Source organism: Periplaneta americana, chromosome 7 (assembly GCF_040183065.1).
Source record: "Periplaneta americana isolate PAMFEO1 chromosome 7, P.americana_PAMFEO1_priV1, whole genome shotgun sequence".
NCBI classification, from domain to species: domain Eukaryota; kingdom Metazoa; phylum Arthropoda; class Insecta; order Blattodea; family Blattidae; genus Periplaneta; species Periplaneta americana.
In genome coordinates, this window is record NC_091123.1 from 75,119,801 (window position 1) to 75,139,586 (window position 19,786).

Below are 19,786 nucleotides of genomic sequence, written 5' to 3' on the forward strand. Positions count from 1 at the left end.
ATGCGTTGATGAACGAAGGTATTAATTAAAACTCTACTGCAACTGAACCTCGTTGAAGCTTCAATTTTCATATTACTATTTACTAAGCGTGGATGGTTGAAATAATTAGCAAATTGCGAGGCAAAGCCTTCCACTGAATATAAAGCGATCTGTGTATGTTGAAGCGGTGAGACCCACATCAGGTGTTGAAGCCTGGTCTACAATACGAGCTCCTAGTTCTTCGGCGTCACAATTAAATCGACGCTATCCAGATTAATATATATATATATATTTTTTCCTTTTTTCCTCGTGCACTTCTTCTGGCTGATATTCATGCGATTCGAATCTCACAGTAGGGTCTATGTTGTAACCCTCAAGAGAGGGAGGTTTAAATGCACATATGTCGATTCTTCGATTACTGCCCTCACTGGATATGCCATGTACTTCTTCATATGCTGAATAACCTTTGTTCCTTAAGACATTTGCTATTATGGATCTTACTGTATGATGTTGCATACTTCGTAGAAGTTCGTCATGTGGACAGGCCCCCAGAACATGGACAAGGGTTTCAACCTCCTTGTCGCAACATCGGCAGAGGTTATCACCCGAAGACCTACCAGGTACACTAAGCACAGCTGACACACACACAGCTGTGTGTGTGTGTATATATATATATATATATATATATATATATACACACACACACTAATATCATATGTAGCATCTTCTCCGATAATATTTTGTAAATACTTCCTGAGCTGTACTTCATAGACTAATCCTTTGATAGTTTTGTTTTAATTTTTATAATTTATTTTCTGTTCTATAATTCTTCATTATCTTCTTTACTCTTTTCCTCTATTATTATTTTCCCTTACTTCGTTATCTCATAGCCGTTCTGTTCAACATACAGTAAATTTACGAATCTTCTGATGTTCTTAATCAGTTTAATAATGGTTTTAATTTAATCTGGCAGAGTTAAGGCTGTTAGGGCCTTCTATTACGCTCAGTCAGAAGTAAAAGGATATTTAATTTGAATAATATACGCTAATAGTAAAAACACTAGAAATTTAGGTAACTCTATACCACTTTTTCGATAGAAGGTCCATTAATGGAGCGATTTCGTTGGCCAAAATAATTAAAATATCATGAAGACACTGTATCCCTTTGACGAGTAAAACCGCGTGCGGTTTCGACTGCATACCGCGGTAGTAGAGTGCTCTCTGCCCATCAAAAGCTTGCCTTTATTTGTGAATCCACTGGCACAACAAATGCTGTTTCATTGAGAGATGCGCTCTTCACTACAAACTGCACATCACCAACTCATCACACGTTTGTAATTCATAAAGCATCAACTTCCCATCAGAATTGCACGACTGTCCACTTGCACATATGTGATCTTTCATTAACTAGCAGAAGTCCGTTACTGCAGAGCATATCTTGGGGTCTGTCCAGATGGAATGAACTGAGTGCAGGAATAGCAGTTCAGAAAGTCAAAAAAGTTTCGAAAGTACTTTCACATTTTTATTACCATAATTTGCAAATTTAGAAGCTACTTAAAAATCCACTTTACCAAACACCGCAATGTAGCAGTGCTTCCACTGCTTCTCCATAAAATAAGGGGTGATGCATATCTTGAATATAACTTTCTTTCTATGACACTTGTAAAGTTGTTACTTTAGGTCTCATACTGAAATTAAAGTGAGAACAATTTAGAGAGTACGTTAGTATTAAATTATGTTTGTCACTGTAGTGGCTGTGTGGTCTAGATTATCAGGCTGTAGTGCAGGCTGTTCAAGTTCTAGTTCCGGTCAAACACTGGGCTTTTCATTAAAAAAAAAGTATAATGAGACTTGCGGTGGACAAAGTCACAGTAAGGATTTTTTTCGGAATTCTCCCGTTTCCTCGCGAAAGATAATACAATACACGAAACAGTTTTCTATGTCAATGAAAATTGATTCTGATAATTTTTATTTACTGTTGGTAGAATTTGTGTGACAATACAGGCTTGTTTCCGATATCTGAAAACGTATTTGAATGGCATCATGTGCGTGAGGAGTCACACGACAGCTGTGGCGCGAGGTGACAGACCAGTACTGAGTGATCTCATAGTCAGAGTGTATGGCGACTCACAGCAGAAATTCCCAAGGAAATCGAGCCTTTTTGGGAGGGGTACATAACAACCATTTCCGATGCCAAGTATAGTTAAGTGAAAATAAAAGAAGCCTGCATTAGACGAGGTTCCGTTATTTCCAAAAAAGGCATCTTCTGTGTACGGTACGTAATAAGATTGGTAAAGCTCGAATGGAATTAATTTCTATCACCTCGTGGGGTGCGACGACTTGTGACGGGGGGTGGATTTGCTTGCTTTTTCCACTCTGGAATTAATCCCATCCGAGCTTTGTCAGTCTTATTAGGTACACACAAGGTGCCTTTCTTGGAAATAACGAAACCACGTTTTTGCAGGCTCCTATGATTTTCACGTAACTGTATTTGGCATCGGAAAGAGTTGTTATGTGCCCCTCCCAAAAAGGCTCTATTTTCTTGGGCATTGCTACTGTGATACTCCGTGCACTCTGATTATGAAATCACTCACTACTGGTCTGTCACCTCTCGCTGCAATTCAGCTGTCGGTGTGATTCCTGACGCACATGATGTCATTCAAATTCGTTATCACAGATCGAAAACAACCCTATAATTGTGTGTAGTGAAGAATTTTGTTTATCAATATGAATTGAATCTGATAATTTTGTTTTATTATTATTGGTAAAATTTATTTCAGAATAATATGTGTTTGTTTATAAATGAGAATTCATTCTGATAATTTTTTTCTTTTTTGGTAAAATTAGTGTCAGAATAATTAAGTATAAAATTCGGATTGCATTTAAAATACTATCTAATTTACATGAAATAAGATGCAACTACGTGAAAATGTTGTGTAAATCTCTTACGACAGTAAAGTCAAACTCAATACCACCATAAACCTATATAGGGCATGGTACCAGACTTGGAGCATATGACGTAATGCAAACGACAATTCAGTCGTATGTGATAGGCAGCGTCATTCAGTGTTCTGTGTCCGATCACATTGCAGTGTGCGAATATAAGACCAGGAAAACTTCTAAATTACCAATATTGGTTATCTTCAATAATACGACAGAGAGTAGAAGTTGATAAGTGGAGAATATTATTGTAACATACAGTACAAGTGTAATAATAATAATAATAATAATAATAATAATAATATTAATAATAATAATAAATCATTATTATTATCATTCTTATCCTTCAGACTTTAGTATCAATTTAATGATCAACGTTATGTTTCCTTAAGTCATGGAAATGCAGGTCCCGGTCATTAATATTACTCATATTACTGATACGCCTTTTTTACATGTACAGTACACTATGTTTGATTTAGTTTCCACCTAGGATTGCATATCAGTAAATAGACTTGCATGCAAATTCCATGAGTTTTAAAACTGTATAATTATGGTAAATAACATTTAACTTGGTAGACAAATAATTGTGGAGATGCGCTATCACCTTTACTTTTTAACTTCGCTCTAGAATATCCCATTAGCAAAGTTCAGGATAACACAGAGGGTTTGGAATAGAACGGGTTACATCAGCTTCTTGTCTATGCGGATGACGTGAATATGTTAGGAGAAAATCCACAAACCATTAGGGAAAACGCGGAAATTCTACTTGAAACAAGTAAAGCATTAGGGTTGGAAGTAAATCCCGAAAAGACTAAGTATATGATTATGTCTCGTGACCAGAATATTGTACGAAGTGGAAACATAAAAGTTGGAGAATTATCCTTCGAAGAGGTGGAAAAATTCAAATATCTTGGAGCAACAGTAACAAATATAAATGACACTCGGGAGGAAATTAAACGCAGAATAAATATGGGAAATGCCTGTTATTATTCGGTTGAGAAGCTTTTATCATCTAGTCTGCTGTCAAAAACTCTGAAAGTTAGAATCTATAAAACACTTATATTACCGGTTGTTCTGTATGGCTGTGAAATTTGAACTCTCACTTTGAGAGAGGAACATAGATTAAGGGTGTTTGAGAATAAGGTTCTTAAGAAAATATTTGGGGCTAAGAGGGACGAAGTTACAGGAGAATGGAGAAAGTTACACAACGCAGAGCTGCACGCATTGTATCCTTCACCTGACAAAATTAGGAACATTAAATCCAGACGTTTGAGTTGGGCAGGACGTGTAGCATGTATGGGCGAATCCAGAAATGCATATAGAATGTTAGTTGGGAGGCCGGAGGGAAAAAGACCTTTGGGGAGGCCGAGACTTAGATGGGAAGATAATATTAAAATGGATTTGAGGGATTTGGGGTATGATGGTAAAGACTGGATTGATCTTGCTCAGGATAGGGACCAATGGCGGGCTTATGTGAGGGCGGCAATGAACCTCTGGGTTCCTTAAAAGCCAGTAAGTAAGACATATAATTTTATTGTAATTTTTCACAGAGTCGATGAACTACTTACATCACATTCATCCACTTTTAGGCATTTTACTAGGGAAACTCGTTCTTCTCCATCAAATCCTTCATAGTCCGCCTAGTGTATCAACTCGTAATGTCGTTTTATATTGTACTTTTTTTTATAAAGAAGTATTGTTTTTATACTAGCCCCTAAGAATTGTATAAAATTTGCTACAAACCTACATAAGAACAGATTCTCCCATTCTATATTAAAAATCTACGCAAAGTAAGGCATTCAGCGCGGATCATGTGTCGGGATTTAGAATTCAGATGCAGCCATTTCTTGGACTTGAAGTTCTAACTTCTTCACCTGCCAAAACATTGTGCTAGCAGCTCGGGCCCGAGCTTGTGGCAAATCTGTGACAGCCGCCACCAGTGGTCGAGCTTGACAAAACTGTCTCACAACATGAATAGCTATACCTCCTGTATATATAATTTAATATAAGACACAAATTCAGATCTCCATCTAGCCTCTATTAGTCTCATCTATTGTATATAAAAAAGAGTTTACAGTTATTGTATTTTGATCTTCAATGCTTTGAAGGGTCAAGAGAAAAGGCTCAGAACTGAATTAACAAAATGTCTACATACTCATAGCTTCTGCTCAGCTGATGAATTGAAATAATCTGCCTAATATGTATAAATACTTACGTATGACTTTGACTTTGTTCCACATCTCAAAGATTGCGTCAGATCTATGGGATACAATAAATAAAAATGAAAAATGAAAGTGTAACGTAAAGGAAAACAGTTCAAATAACCATTTCAGCACTTTTACATACTTGCAGCAATAAACGTGCACTTTTTAATATAATTTATTTCCACTTATCCTATCATCGAAAATACACTGTTAGCCAAATAATTTATACAATTTAGAGTGATGTTTATCCTGCAGAATTGTTGATCTCTGAACTTCTCGTATTCCACTGTTTTGGTTAGAAAATTTCTTCAATTGAGGTTTAAAAACTTTCGCTCCAGTAACTCCAGTTATAGAGAATGTGATTGGAATTAGAATAATCAAATTTTTAATTTACAGTGATTTAATTCCATTTTGCAAGGTTTGATACTTAACTGTTTTTGTTTTTATTTTCAGGTTGTTGCTGTAAAGAACTAACACATCTACAATGTAAGTTTTTTTATATTTCATCTGTTAATACATCCAATTTATTTTATTCAATTATTTCATAAGCTACAGTACAAATTTCCCAATACATCACCGGATTATTTTTAATAGCGCGTATAATCATTTTTATCATTGACTCAGAGATCCCTTTAGAAGTAGCCCTAATATCTAAATCCGTAGATAACGTTTTCTCAGCCTTTCCGAGATGCAGTATGTGAAGTGTATCAACTTTAAACCAAGGATGCTAGTGGTGATGGTGTCACGACATAGAAAATGAAAGCTCATAGTGGAAGTCTATCCTGACATCGCAATTGTTATTTTTCAAAATTGGTATTAGACCAAATGTATTAGAAAACTTATTATTAGGCCTATTATTATTGTTATTGTTGTCATTATTATTATTATTATTATTATTACAGTGAAACCTATGTATTTAGACACACTCTGCATGTTAGATACCTCATTATATTAGACATATTTCCCTGGATCCGGTCAGATGTCTATGTTTTACATGTTCAGCACATCCTCTATGTTGGAAACCCCTCAATTCCAGAAGCTGGGCACTCTCTATAGTTTTATCTTGGACGATTCCCTTGTTCTGTTGTGTATTTCTGCTACCCGTTTAGAGTAGAGTTTCATTGAACCCTTGTGTTTTAAAAAGACTATTAGCACAGTGAAATGAGAGGAGGTTTTCCTTAAACAGAACAGCAACTGTGAACCTCTTTCTACATTCCTGGAATTACCCACTTTGTCCTTTTTGCAACTGTACTGTGGCTGAATTTGAGTATGGAGTGAACGGGCATTATTTTTCATAACAGTAAACTTTATGATGCGAAATTATTTTAGTAGTCCTGCAGTATAGAAATCAGTCTCTGTTGAGGTGTTTACCTGTGAAAGTCAGTTTGTGCAGTTTGTATAGTGCCTCAATATGAGTAAGCGTAAGTTGGTGGAATTAACCACTGAAAGGAAGAAAGAAGTTATTGATCGTTTGCGTTATGATGTTAGTTGTAGGAAAATTACAGAAGAGATTTGAATTCCTAAATTAACATTTTCAAACATTAGCAACAATAGGACCTCAATATTACTGTAAATGCATTGGAACAAAATGGCAGTGAGGAAAGAAAAGGAGTTCGCAAAACTATTAATGACGAACTAAATGACAAAATGCCTGAATACTGTAGATCCTTAACATTATGCACAGTAATTTCCATTCCATTGCGTACTAAAAAACATCTACTTCCCTTTACCTTGGACATCCCGTTAGGTTGGACAATTTTTTATTGAACCGTACGCGTCCAGGTTAGAGAGGTTTCACTGTATTATTAGGTATTATTATTATTATTATTATTATTATTATTATTATTATTCATTCAATGTGTTCTGCCGCCCAAGGGCAGGTCTTTCACTGCAAAGCCAGCACTCTCTAATCTTTCCTATATACTGCCTTTCTCTTTATCTCCGCATATGATCAATAATGTCGTATTATTATTATTATTATTATTATTATTATTATTATTATTATTATTATTATTATTACTTACTTACTTACTTACTGCCTTTTAAGGAACCCGGAGGATCATTGCCGCCCTCACATAAGCCCGCCATTGGTCTCTATCCTGAGCAAGATTAATCCATTCTCTATCATATCCCACCTCCCTCCAATCCATTTTAATATTATCTTCCCATCTACGTTTCGGCCTCCCTAAAGGTCTTTTTCCCTCCGGCCTCTCAACTAACACTCTATATGGATTTCTGGATTCACCCATACGTGCTAGATGCCCTGCCCATCTTAAACGTCTGGATTTAATGTTCATAATTATGTCAGGTGAAGAATACAATGCGTGCAGTTCTGTGTTGTGTAACTTTCTCCATTCTCCTTTAACTTCATCCCTCTTAGACCCAAATATTTTACTAAGCACCTTATTCTCAAACACCCTTAATCTCTGTTCCTCTCTCAAAGTGAGAGTCCAAGTTTCACAAGCATAAAGAACAACCGGTAATATAACTGTTTTATAAATTCTAACTTTCAGAGTTTTTGACAGCAGACTGGATGATAAAAGCTTCTCAACCGAATAATAACACGCATTTCCCATATTTATTCTGTGTTTAATTTCCTCCCGAATATCATTTATATTTGTTACTGTTGCTCCAAGATATTTGAACTTCTCCACCTCTTCGAAAGATAAAATTCAAATTATTATATTTCCAATTCGTACAATATTTTCGTCATGAGACATAATCATATACTTTGTCTTTTCGGGATTTACTTCCAAACCTATCTCTTTACTTGCTTCCAGCAAAATTACCGTGTTTTCCCTAATCGTTTGTGGATTTTCTCCTAACATATTCACGTCATCCGCATACACAAGCAGCTGATGTAACCTTTCAATTCCAAACCCTGTCTGTTATCCTGGAATTATTATTATTATTATCATCTCTACCGAAGGAAATAAAAGTAGAATCGTGCGATGCTACGGCTGTAAGCACTTTGTTGTATGCCATCCACTTTTGGATTCTGTCAAGAAAAAAAATGCAAATTAAAACAATAAATCTGTTTCGGAAACTGTGAATAAATATTTCCAATTAGGAAAATAAATTATATCTATAGACATCTTAATATTTAAAATAGCGAACAGAATATGAAGAAAGATATAAAAAATGTAAATAAGAGCATGTTGAAAAAATGACTGGCGTTCTAATTTCGAAATTATAGTGCGCATAAAACAGCTACGAACATAGATCGAGACTAGATGCGATTATCCAGTGACCAGACAGGGATTAACGAAACGTTGGCTGCATAAATGAACGAGCTAGTTCGCTCTGGCAAATCTCTACTTTATTTCTTTACACGCACAAATATGTTACAAATATTAATGTTCCGATCATACTATGATGTCGAGCTTCGGGTGTTGAAGCTGACCTCATTTCTTTACTATTAGGAAGTCTGGAAATATCTTCTCCTCTTTAATTTAAGACAAAACCTGAACACTCTGACCTGTCAATGCATAATATCAAACTGCACACGAGTGATAAACAGAAAGGGAAATTCTGGAATTTTTGTGGTTAATTTTATCGATAAATGTAACGTAATACGTTAAATTATATTAATGAAGAGCTGTCTTTAATTATAAGTACAGTACATACGTAAAAAACAGCTTGTTACGAATCCTTCAAATAAGCCTCGGAATGGGACTGATTCTCTGGCACGACCACAGCAAAGGAATAAGATTTTGAGATTTGGTACTTGGAATGTTACAAGTCTATATAGAACAGGAGGGGTAACATTCGTAGCAAAAGAACTAGCTAGATATAGAATAGACTTTGTGGGAGTACATGAGCTTAGGTTAGATGGGAATGGCATAACACAAATAGGAGATTATTTGTTGTATTATGGGGAAGGAAACGATAATCACCAATTAGGAACAGGATTCTTTATTCATAAAAGAATAAAATCAGCAGTAAAAAAGGTCGAATTTATCAGTGATAGGTTATCGTATTTAGTACTTAAGGGTAGATGGTGCGATATCGTAGTTATAAATGCTCATGCCCCTACAGAAGAGAAAGACGACCATATAAAGGATAGCTTCTATGAGGAATTGGAACATACTTTTGATCAGTTCCCTAGATATCACATGAAAATTCTATTGGGGGATTTCAATGCTAAAGTAGGACAGGAGGATATTTTTAAACCGACTATTGGAAAAGAGAGCCTACACATATCTAGTAATGACAATGGAGTTAGGTTAGTCAACTTTGCCACATCAAAAACTTTAATTGTTAAAAGTACAACATTCCCCCATAAGGATATACATAAATATACTTGGACTTCTCCAGATGGATTGACAAATAACCAGATGGATCACATCTTGATAGATAAAAGAAGACATACTAGTATAGTAGACATTCGAACCTTCAGGGGGGCAGGTTGTAATTCTGACCATTATTTGGTAATTGGAGACCTAAGAGAAAGACTATCAGTAGCGAAGCGAGTAGAGCAAGAAGCTAATATTAGAAGATTCAATATTTCGAAATTAAAGGACGAGGAAACTAAGCAACATAATCAGGTCGACATTTCAAATACGTTTGCCGTATTAGCAAGTTCCGACGAAGTTGAGGAAGAGTTAGATGTTAATAGCATGTGGGAAAATATCCGAGATAATATCAAAATTGCAGCTGAACAGAGCATAGGTTATTATGAAATTAAGAAAAAGAAACCGTGGTTTGATGAAGATTGTTGCATGGTAGTAGAAAGAAGGAAACAGGCAAAATTGAAATTCTTACAGGATCCAGTTGAGGTGAATAGAGATAATTATTTCAATATAAGACGGGAAGCAAATCGTACGCTTAGGAATAAAGAGAGAGATTACTTGAAAGAAAAACTGAATGAGGTAGAAACAAATACTAAAAATAAAAACATTAGAGATTTATATAAGGGCATAAAGGAATTCAAGAATGGATATCAGGCAAGGGTAAATGTGATCAAGGATGAGAATGGTGACTTGCTTGCAGACAGACACTCATTCAATCCTGAACAGGTGGAAAAACTATTTTGGACAACTACTAAATATACATAGGCCAAATAGAAATGATCGGGACGAAATTGAAGTACAAACTGCTGAGCCATTTATACCCGAACCCACACTTTCTGAAGTCGAAATTTCGATAGAAAATCTGAAAAATTATAAGTCTCCATGTATCGATCAAATTCCAGCAGAATTAATACAAGAGGGTGGAGGCGCATTATCTAACGAAATTTATAAGCTTGTACTTGCTATTTGGGAAAAGGAAATTGTACCAGAACAATGGAAGGAGTCCATTATCGTACCTATCTTTAAGAAGGGGGACAAGACTAACTGTAGTAACTTTCGAGGAATATCACTTTTGTTGATGTCGTACAAAATTTTGTCCAATATTCTTTTGAGAAGATTAACTCCATATGTAGATGAAATTATTCAGGATCATCACTGTGGTTTTAGGCGTAATAGATCAACTATTGACCAGATATTTTGTATTCGACAGATAATGGATAAAAAATGGGAGTATCAGGATACAGTGCATCAGTTATGCAAATCTAGTCTTTCAGGTGAAGCTCCCTGTAAAGCAGATTTGAATAATTTCAAGGGAAAAATTGTTCCGGGGCCGGGTATCGATCCCGGGACCTCTGGTTGAACATACCAGCGCTCTACCACTGAGCTACCCGGGAACTCCACCCGACACCGTCTCAACTTTTCCCTTTATATCCACACAACTCGCGTGGGCTGACGAAACGCCAGAGACCCACAACGAGTGCACATAATCTCTGTGTGACTTGGAATTGTGGTTTTCTGTTAACGTACACAGTAACGTATATATTATGCAAATCTAGTCTTTCAGGTGAAGCTCCCTGTAAAGCAGATTAGAATTATTTCAAGGGAAAAATTGTTCCGGGGCCGGCATAGGACTCGGCTAAGAGAGAAGTTTTATATGATATTGTTATTGAATTTGGCATTCCCAAGAAACTAGTTCGATTAATTAAAATGTGTCTCAGTGAAACATACAGCAGAGTTTGTATAGGTCAGTTTCTGTCAGATGCGTTTCCAATTCACTGTGGGCTAAAGCAAGGAGATGCACTATCACCTTTACTTTTTAACTTTGCTCTAGAGTATGCCATTAGGAAAGTCCAAGATAACAGAGAGGGTTTGGAATTGAACGGGTTACATCAGCTGCTTGTGTATGCGGATGACGTGAATATGTTAGGAGAAAATCCACAGACGAGTAGGGAAAACACGGGAATTTTACTGGAAGAAAGTAAAGGGATAGGTTTGGAAGTAAATCTCGAAAAGACAAAGTATATGATTATGTCTCGTGACGAGAATATTGTACGAAATGGAAATATAAAAATTGGAAATTTATCTTTTGAAGAGGTGGAGAAGTTCAAATATCTGGGAACAACAGTAACAAATATAAATGATACTCGGGAGGAAATTAAACACAGAATAAATATGGGAAATGCGTGTTATTATTCGGTTGAGAAACTTTTATCATCCAGTCTGCTGTGGAAAAATCTGAAAGTTAGAATTTATAAAAACAGTTATATTACCGGTTGTTCTTTATGTTTGTGAAACTTGGACTCTCACTTTGAGAGAGGAACAGAGATTAAGGGTGTTTGAGAATAAGGTGCTTAGGAAAATATTTAGGGCTAAGAGGAATGAAGTTAAAGGAGAATGGAGAAAGTTATACAACACAGAACTGCACGCATTGTGTTCTTCACCTGACATAATTAGGAACATTAAATCCAGACGTTTGAGATGGGCAGGGCATGTATCACGTATGGGCGAATTCAGAAATGCATATAGAGTCCAGATGGGAGGCCGGAGGGAAAAAGACCTTTGGGGAGGCCGAGACGTAGATGGGAAGATAATATTAAAATGGATTTAAGGGAGGTGGGATATCATGATAGAGAATGGATTAATTTTGCTCAGGATAGGGACCAATGGCGGGCTTATGTGAGGGAGGCAATGAACCTCCGGGTTCCTTAAAAACCAGTAAGTAAGTAAGTACATACGAATTTCAAATTTTAAATAATGAACGGTTAACCTTTGAATTAAAGTCATAATTCATCCAATAGGCTTTAAACTAGGTGTGTTGTATATTTATACAAACGAACTTATACCGTGAAAATATTGATGTCACGAACACCAGGTTAATGAAATTCGTAATGCACATCCATGCTTACATAAAGTTTAATGTTAAATTACATAATTTGTACCAAAGCCAGTATTACGATAATGACGCTAGCACAAAAAGTATATGTCACTTTATCAAAATATGACCTGTTGAACGAATTTATTTTGTGTCTTTCCTGTACTCAGCTCCGCAGATGTATATACGTATTGTCGTAGCGTTATTCAGTGAACCAGGGTTTCCAGGTTTTTGTCAGAAAAACGGAAGATTTGTCATTATATAATATTAATAATTTTATTACACTGAATAGAACACAGTTGTTTACATAATCTACAATGCATTTAGTCTTTCTGGTACTTCTCTTGAGGTTTAGCTGCTCTAAAGAATTTTCCATCCTGTTTTGCAAACTAGTGAAAAATTCAGTACAATTTGTACTTATGCTTTGATCAGCTCAGGATGACTCCTGTTTATAACAATTATCCATTTATTCTTGATTGGTGTAAAATCTTTTCTACAAGGACAGTAGAAGCTGGAACGCTAGTAGAAACCTTAATAATGACTTTATTTATGATTGAAACAATTTCTTTACAAACTTTAGAAAAAAATAAAGCCACTTACCACCGTCACTTCCTTGATAATTATTACGTTGTAATAAAACAACCCAATCTCACAAAATTTCTCTCACAGTTCATCAATTTTCGCAAATTCTTGCAGTTTCAATATATCAACTTCATTTTCAAGGACAGAATAATCTAATTCTCGACTCGATGATAAACTATGTAACTTTAAATATTGATTTTTTTCTGTAAAATTATAACATTTTTCAAGATAATGCAGCATATTGGCATAAAACTCACAAAAAAGTTAACAGAACTATTAAAAAGGAACAGTGTCATCTGTGTAATGTCCAGGCTTCGAGACTTGGGACCCGATACAATAAGTTTACTGTGCATGTACTATAGGTTGTTGATTCGCTGCAGGTAGTGAAAGGTAGAGATGTGTTGAGGTAACAACGTTGCTATTTAGAGTAGAGTACGGTAGTGTGGGGGAACACACACATATGTATATTCTGAAAGTAAATATACATTACACAATGACAATGTCAAAAGAATGTGAAAAGCATTTATTCTCCTGTATTTTATAATCATTTGTGTTTAATTATACACAGTGTTAATGGTGGAAATAACATGTAGTAATTTTAATTTCTTCATTTATCCTATTGGTCGTCTTTAGGAAGTGCAGTTACAGTACCGAATTGCAATGTACTACAAGATACATTCTCAATGTCTCAAATCTCTTTCGGTTATCTGCCAAACACAGTTTGTACTGTGAAAAGCTGTGCTCTACGTCGCAATGGCGTGATAGGAGCAAAAAAGAAAAAAACCTAACATCATTGTAGTCTCTAAGAGACAGTTCTTTATTCTCGGATGACTCTATGTCCACTAATTTGCTGTTTATGTTACACAATGTTCCATATCCGTTATTTTTACATAAAATTGATTTCCACTCCTGTTTCACACGTTCAGTAATCGGTGTGCTTGATGCCTCATTAATTCTCTGTGTCAATTCTTCAATTAATTTGAGAGCTCCCGGCATCTCTTACTCTGACTTTTCTAACCTTGTAATAGTTTCAGACACAGTTTGAAAATAGGTTTGTATGAAAACCAAATTATTCGCTAGAACCTTCAAATCCAGAGCGTTTTTATTTGCGTATTTGTTGCCATTCATTCTACAGTACCCCCACCCACTGTACGGTTTACCACTATACTCAGTACGCCGTTATGCGGATTTCCCACTGAACTGCTCTATTGGGTCCGAAGTCTCGAAGCCTGGTAATGTCATTGTAATTGCAATATTCCGGGACTTTCAAAATAAGATTCTTTGATGTGCGTGGATTAAAAAATAAGGAATAAATAGTCATACAGGCAAAAGAAAAACGTAAGTCATAAAGGGGGAAAAAAACGTAAAGCTTACGAGAAAAACTTAAGACATGGCAACCCTAAGTGAACGGGTCTTTCATTTCCTGGCCTTCTAATGGTATTTCCTCGCCTAAATCAGTGTGTTGAAAGTATCATAAATGGAATCGGAATAATACAGTACGGGTATGTTCCTGTATTGAGCTTTTATGTTTTGCTCAAATTCTAAGAGAGATTAAATGTGCCGTTAGACAGTTTTAGACTTTTGTATGCACTGGACATTTAGTGGTTTATGAAAGGAACTTGCGCCGACTTTCCTCAAGAGATTCTGATGAACCAGAATTTCAGTGTATAGAGAGTACCGTTAAGTAAAGAACACCAACTTATGCAAGAGCAAAGTGAAAAATAATAATAAAATATTGCATGTAGTAGAAAAACCAGAAGTAGTCCAAAATAGTGAACAGATAGTCAGTGCAGCTACATTTTCAGCATCATTATTAAATTGCATGACATTACAAGTTTTATTGTAATGGTGTTACGTTGTATTTATTCAGTTTACGAAATTTCAAAATAACCAAAAAATGAATTCACTGTTCCCAGAATTTCGTTATACCGACATATATTTGACTGTATACTGTTATGTTCATGGTTATATTATAACAATAAAATGTTTATCATTGCAGAATGGAAGAGAGAGAAATATCTAGTTATTTTCCATCTGTTTCTCTCCACTGCCGTTGGCGGCAACAGCGCTCATGCTCAGTCTGTTGTACAAACACATGTTCGTAGTCGTTTTGTGTCTGGTATAGTAATCGATTATACTCGTACCTGTGGGAAGGTGCAATACTGAAATGCCAAGGGGGAAACAGGGCTTCAGCAGTTTTAATTATCCAAAGAGGCACAACTGGCTTAAACTTTGTATGTTATAGTTATCATAATTATGTAAAAATGCAACTTTGGTGAGTTCTGTGTTCTCATACCTCATAAACGTTAAAGAAGTCGCAGTTCATAATTTTCTAATGAGGAATCAAATAGGTCTACTCTTTCGTTTGTCTGGATATTAATGAGTTAATCTTTTAGTATTCTGATTTTTATTGTATTTGTAAATTTAATATTAATTGTAATTGTACTCGTAATATTGTAGTTGTAATCCCCTGGTAGAGGGGAAGAGAAGGCCTGATGACCTTATCTCTATCAGGTGAAATAAATATATACACTATATTTAATAAACAAACCTTTCGATACAGGGGAGCAATCATTGTTCATGAAATGCATCAAGAACCATTGCACAGTCCCGAAGTCATTGTATCGTGTCTAACAGCGTCCTGAAATCCTCTCTTCTCTAATGACCAACAATTCAACAAAAATCCTCTTATTAACAACTCTAATAAGAGGTATATTAATTTCAGTTTAATCTAATTCATGATTAGGAGCATGAATAGGATTAGAAATTAATTTATTATCATTTATTCCTCTAATATCAATTAATAAAAATATATACACAACAGAAGCCTCAATAAAGTACTTTATTGTACAAGCTCTAGCATCATCAACTCTACTATTCCTAATTATTAGAAAATCAATAATTGAAGAATTATAGACATTTTCTAATAATTATTTAACGTCAATAATTATTAATACACCTTTATCGTTGCCGGTCCTTATTTCCTTGAGGACGATAATGGAAATTCTGTTTCCCTCATATTAGAACTATATGTCTGACCGAAGAATTTTTGTCTCCTTAATTTGAAGACAAACCTGAAATTAATCCAGACCCATGACGTCGATAGATTAGTTCGACTAGTCACATGGTTGTACAATTATTACTGCAATCAATCGATTGTCTCCAGACCACATTATCTGGAGATATTGCGATATACTATGGCCCCCGAGATCGTCAGATCTGACAGCTGGGATTTCTCTTTGTATGGTATTTGAAGAGTAACGTCTTCAGTTCTCTACTCCCACGAAACTTCGAAGAACTCAAAGAAAGAACTCGTAAAGGAGTTTCTTAAATTTCTGTTGATATATTGCGTTGTGTAAAGGGAAACATAGGATCTAGACTTTAACGAAATGGAGGTCGCCATCACGACGTAATGTTCAGAAAATAGAGTGTTATGAGTTGCAGCTAAATGCTATTAATATTATTTAAATTTGGAGTAAATGTTTGTTTCTAAAATTGATCAGTGTCATAATGAATAATATTTTAAAGTCGCTCTCGTTTCATTGGCTCACACTTTATGTCCGGAACTAATCATTATCTATAATTTTGTTAATTGCAGTTATTGTTCTGCAAGATACGATTATGGATAACTATTACGTTAACTTGATGATACTATATATACAGAAAAAATTTTTCGAGAGTGAGAAATAATTTCCGATTGCCAGAGTCTCAATTTTAACTGAGAACATTTCAGCAGCCATGCTCTCTGAGTGTAGACGGCAGGGCTTTCCAGGTGCTTTAATCCCGTCATCAGAGACGCTCTGTAGTTAATGTTGCGCGATAATTGGCAGCGGACAGTTTGACCCATTGTGAACCAAGGTGGAACGTATTACGTCTATTAATCACTGTGAAAGGAGGGGACCCTTCTTATCCTGCCGACAGGGCCACTTCCTAAATTGACTTCAAAATAGCAGTGTGAATTACGCTTTATTTTCCGCTATAATAATGAAAATGTTTCTAGATAGCGGATCCAGGTTCGATTTCCTGCACGGAAGTAGAGATTTAAGCTCCTTCGTTTCCAGACTGTATCCCTACTTATACGAAATGAAAAGAAAGTTTTGTCTTGCGGAAAAAAAGTCGATTAGGATATTTTTATGAACTACATGTCTTCAAGATCTCTGATACAGAATACGTTCATCATGCTATTTATGTCGCAGTGAGTCAATAGGCGGGGGGACGGATAGAAGACTGGACATGCGCTCTAGTGCTGCACCACGATCTACACAGCAAACGTTGGACCCAAGTGTATTTTGTGCGGGTGGCGTTAACGAAGGAATTTCGAGCAATGTTTTCGGTATTGAGTGTACCGTAAAACCTACCTTCCTGCCTGTCCACTCATCGTGATTTCCGATTGCAGCAATCTCTCCTACATTAATTGACGGAATTATTTTTATATTTTTTATCTACGAGTCATACCAATCTTGAATGGTGTAGATAGCGATGCATATTCCAGCCCGTACTTATACGTTTTATTTTTTTTTTTTCCATCTACACATCCATGAATAATAAATTCTTCTAAAATATCGTCTTACACTTGGCTTCATAATGTTAAATTTTACAAATTCTTACATATTTGAGAGAGTTACATATTCTCTAGCCATTCTACGTAAATCTATATATTTTTACTTTCTGATTGCATCATCTATATTTAAAGACATTCTGTAGTTGGTTTACGAACAATCAGTACTTCGATAACAAACATTCCAACTGAACATAGACAACAATCGCAATTAAATATGTAAATATTTTAATTTTAATAGTTATATTTAAAAATCATACTTCCGTCACGCTAAAAAATGGTGATTATTTAATTTATAGTTGACGAATTAATTCAAAGACAATGAATTCTATTAAGTTATCGTAAAACTTTGGCTTTGTTTTAGAGCGCTTAAAACTCATAATCTTAAAATGTATGTTGTTAAAATTCCGAAAGATAAAAAGCGCCAATGGAAATTAAATATTTCCAATGTTACATATTAGTTACATATATTTCGCTGATATTTTTGTTCATATTTTACATTATGAAAGTCTGCAGTACTGTATAAAGAAGTAGATAAAGAAGTCTATCGTACTGAGGTTGAGTGTTGGGATTAATGTTCGTTACTTTATACTACGTGGTTGGTACGAAAGTAACGCCTCCTCCCCCTCCTTTTCAAACCTGGCGACACATAATGTTACGTATTCCTTTTAGGGACCATAAGATATCTCTAGTTTCACCATACGGAGTAACGTACAATACGTCACATGAAAGCGAAACAATATCTATTCTGCTAAAACAAGAAGCTGTGATTGAATTCCTCGCTGTGGAGAAAATTAGTTCAATGGAGACCCATACGCTTCTAAGAAATGTGTATCGTACTGTAGACATCAGTATGGTTAGACGCCGGGTGAGACATTGCATGAGTAGAGAAACGAACATCGTTGACAAGCCTCGAAGCGGCCGGTCAGCAACGGCAGTGACAGAATGCAATAAGAATCGAATCGACTCGCTCACCAAAAAAAGACCGCCGAATAACAACACTTGAACTGCATGATGCAGTAAGCATCGGAAAATCTGTTTTTATAGCCATTATTAAGGAGACCTTTTATTAAGACCTTTCAGAAGACTGCTAGATGGGGCCGAAACAGATCTACAGAGGCCTAATTCGTGAAGGATGATGATGATGATTAAGGAGCTTAGTTACAGAATAGTTTGCTCCCGGTGGATACTGAAAATGCTGACAGGCGAGCAAAACCAGGTCCAGAAAGACATTTCTTCGGAGCTTCTGGAGCATTATGCAAATGAGGTGGATATTTTTCTGTCACGTATCATTACAGGAGACGAAACTTGGATCCACAATTATGAACTGAAACAAAGCGTTTGTGATGATCTCCAGAATCATAATAAGAATTTCTATTGGGATGGAATACAGTTTCTCGTTCACAAATAGCGAAGGTGCGTAGAAAATGATGGCCACTTCATAGAAAAATAAGAGGATATTTATGAAGGATGTAGAAATACTTCACTTAAATGTTATAATCAAGCTGCGGATTTTTAGGCACTAAAACAGCTTAAATAGGCAGGCAAAATAGGCATTCAAAATTCTAAAATAGGCATTTAAAAAGACCCTAACAAATTTCTAATTCTCAACGGCTAACATGACCATAGCGTAGCATTATGCACTGCTTTCTATAGTAATGTCATTATGGCAGTGAATAGTTAAATATTCGTCCAAATATTGTACTGAGAACTGATGTCTATTGTCTGTAAGAATGTTCTTAAATTGGGAGAAACTCCCACTTCACACGAAGTGATGGGGCAATAGTTCAGGGATCCAGCCTCAGCTGGGGACCAAACCAGTAGGAACGCAGTATTGTCAATATATTTTCCAATCAGTGCTTCTGATGACTTTTGCTCTGGCATATCTCCACGGTATACTTCACGTATTACAGCAGAAAACTCAACTCCATACTCAATTCACAAACTTACAAAACGAATACACAGTTTAAAACAACTACCCTAGCCAACTACCACAATGATTCATGCGGCTTTCGAAATACATTTTTTCTTATTGATTGATTTTAAATTATTCGATTTTTCCGCGCTCTGCTGGCAGTAAAACGTAACACAAAGAATTGTCGATAGTTCTATATCACTTCCCTCTGCTAGATAAAAAAAAAGAAACAAATTACAGACTCAAAAAATATCGATAGAATGGTCAGTAAATTCAAGTATAATATATAATATGGATATTTAGGCAACGTTTAGGCATTTATAAGCAAATAGGCATTTACTAGTGAAATAGGCAATTATAGACACTATAGAATTCGCATATAATACTCGCAATGTCTTCAAATGGGTATGTAACCTAAAATCTTCCGCCTTCAGATTAAGGATTA

At 35.6% G+C, this 19,786-nt stretch overlaps 1 protein-coding gene across 3 annotated transcripts in view; it reads left to right on the forward strand.

The window, feature by feature from the left end:
• The window catches only part of LOC138703205 (serine-rich adhesin for platelets), a 1,304,023-nt gene that overhangs the window by 1,029,318 nt on the left and 254,919 nt on the right, over positions 1-19,786 (forward strand). For all 3 annotated transcript variants that reach the window (XM_069830906.1, XM_069830908.1, XM_069830909.1), the window contains one exon: positions 5,576-5,608. The gene's annotated coding sequence lies outside the window, so the exon portion shown is untranslated. The remainder of the gene's footprint in view (positions 1-5,575; positions 5,609-19,786) is intronic.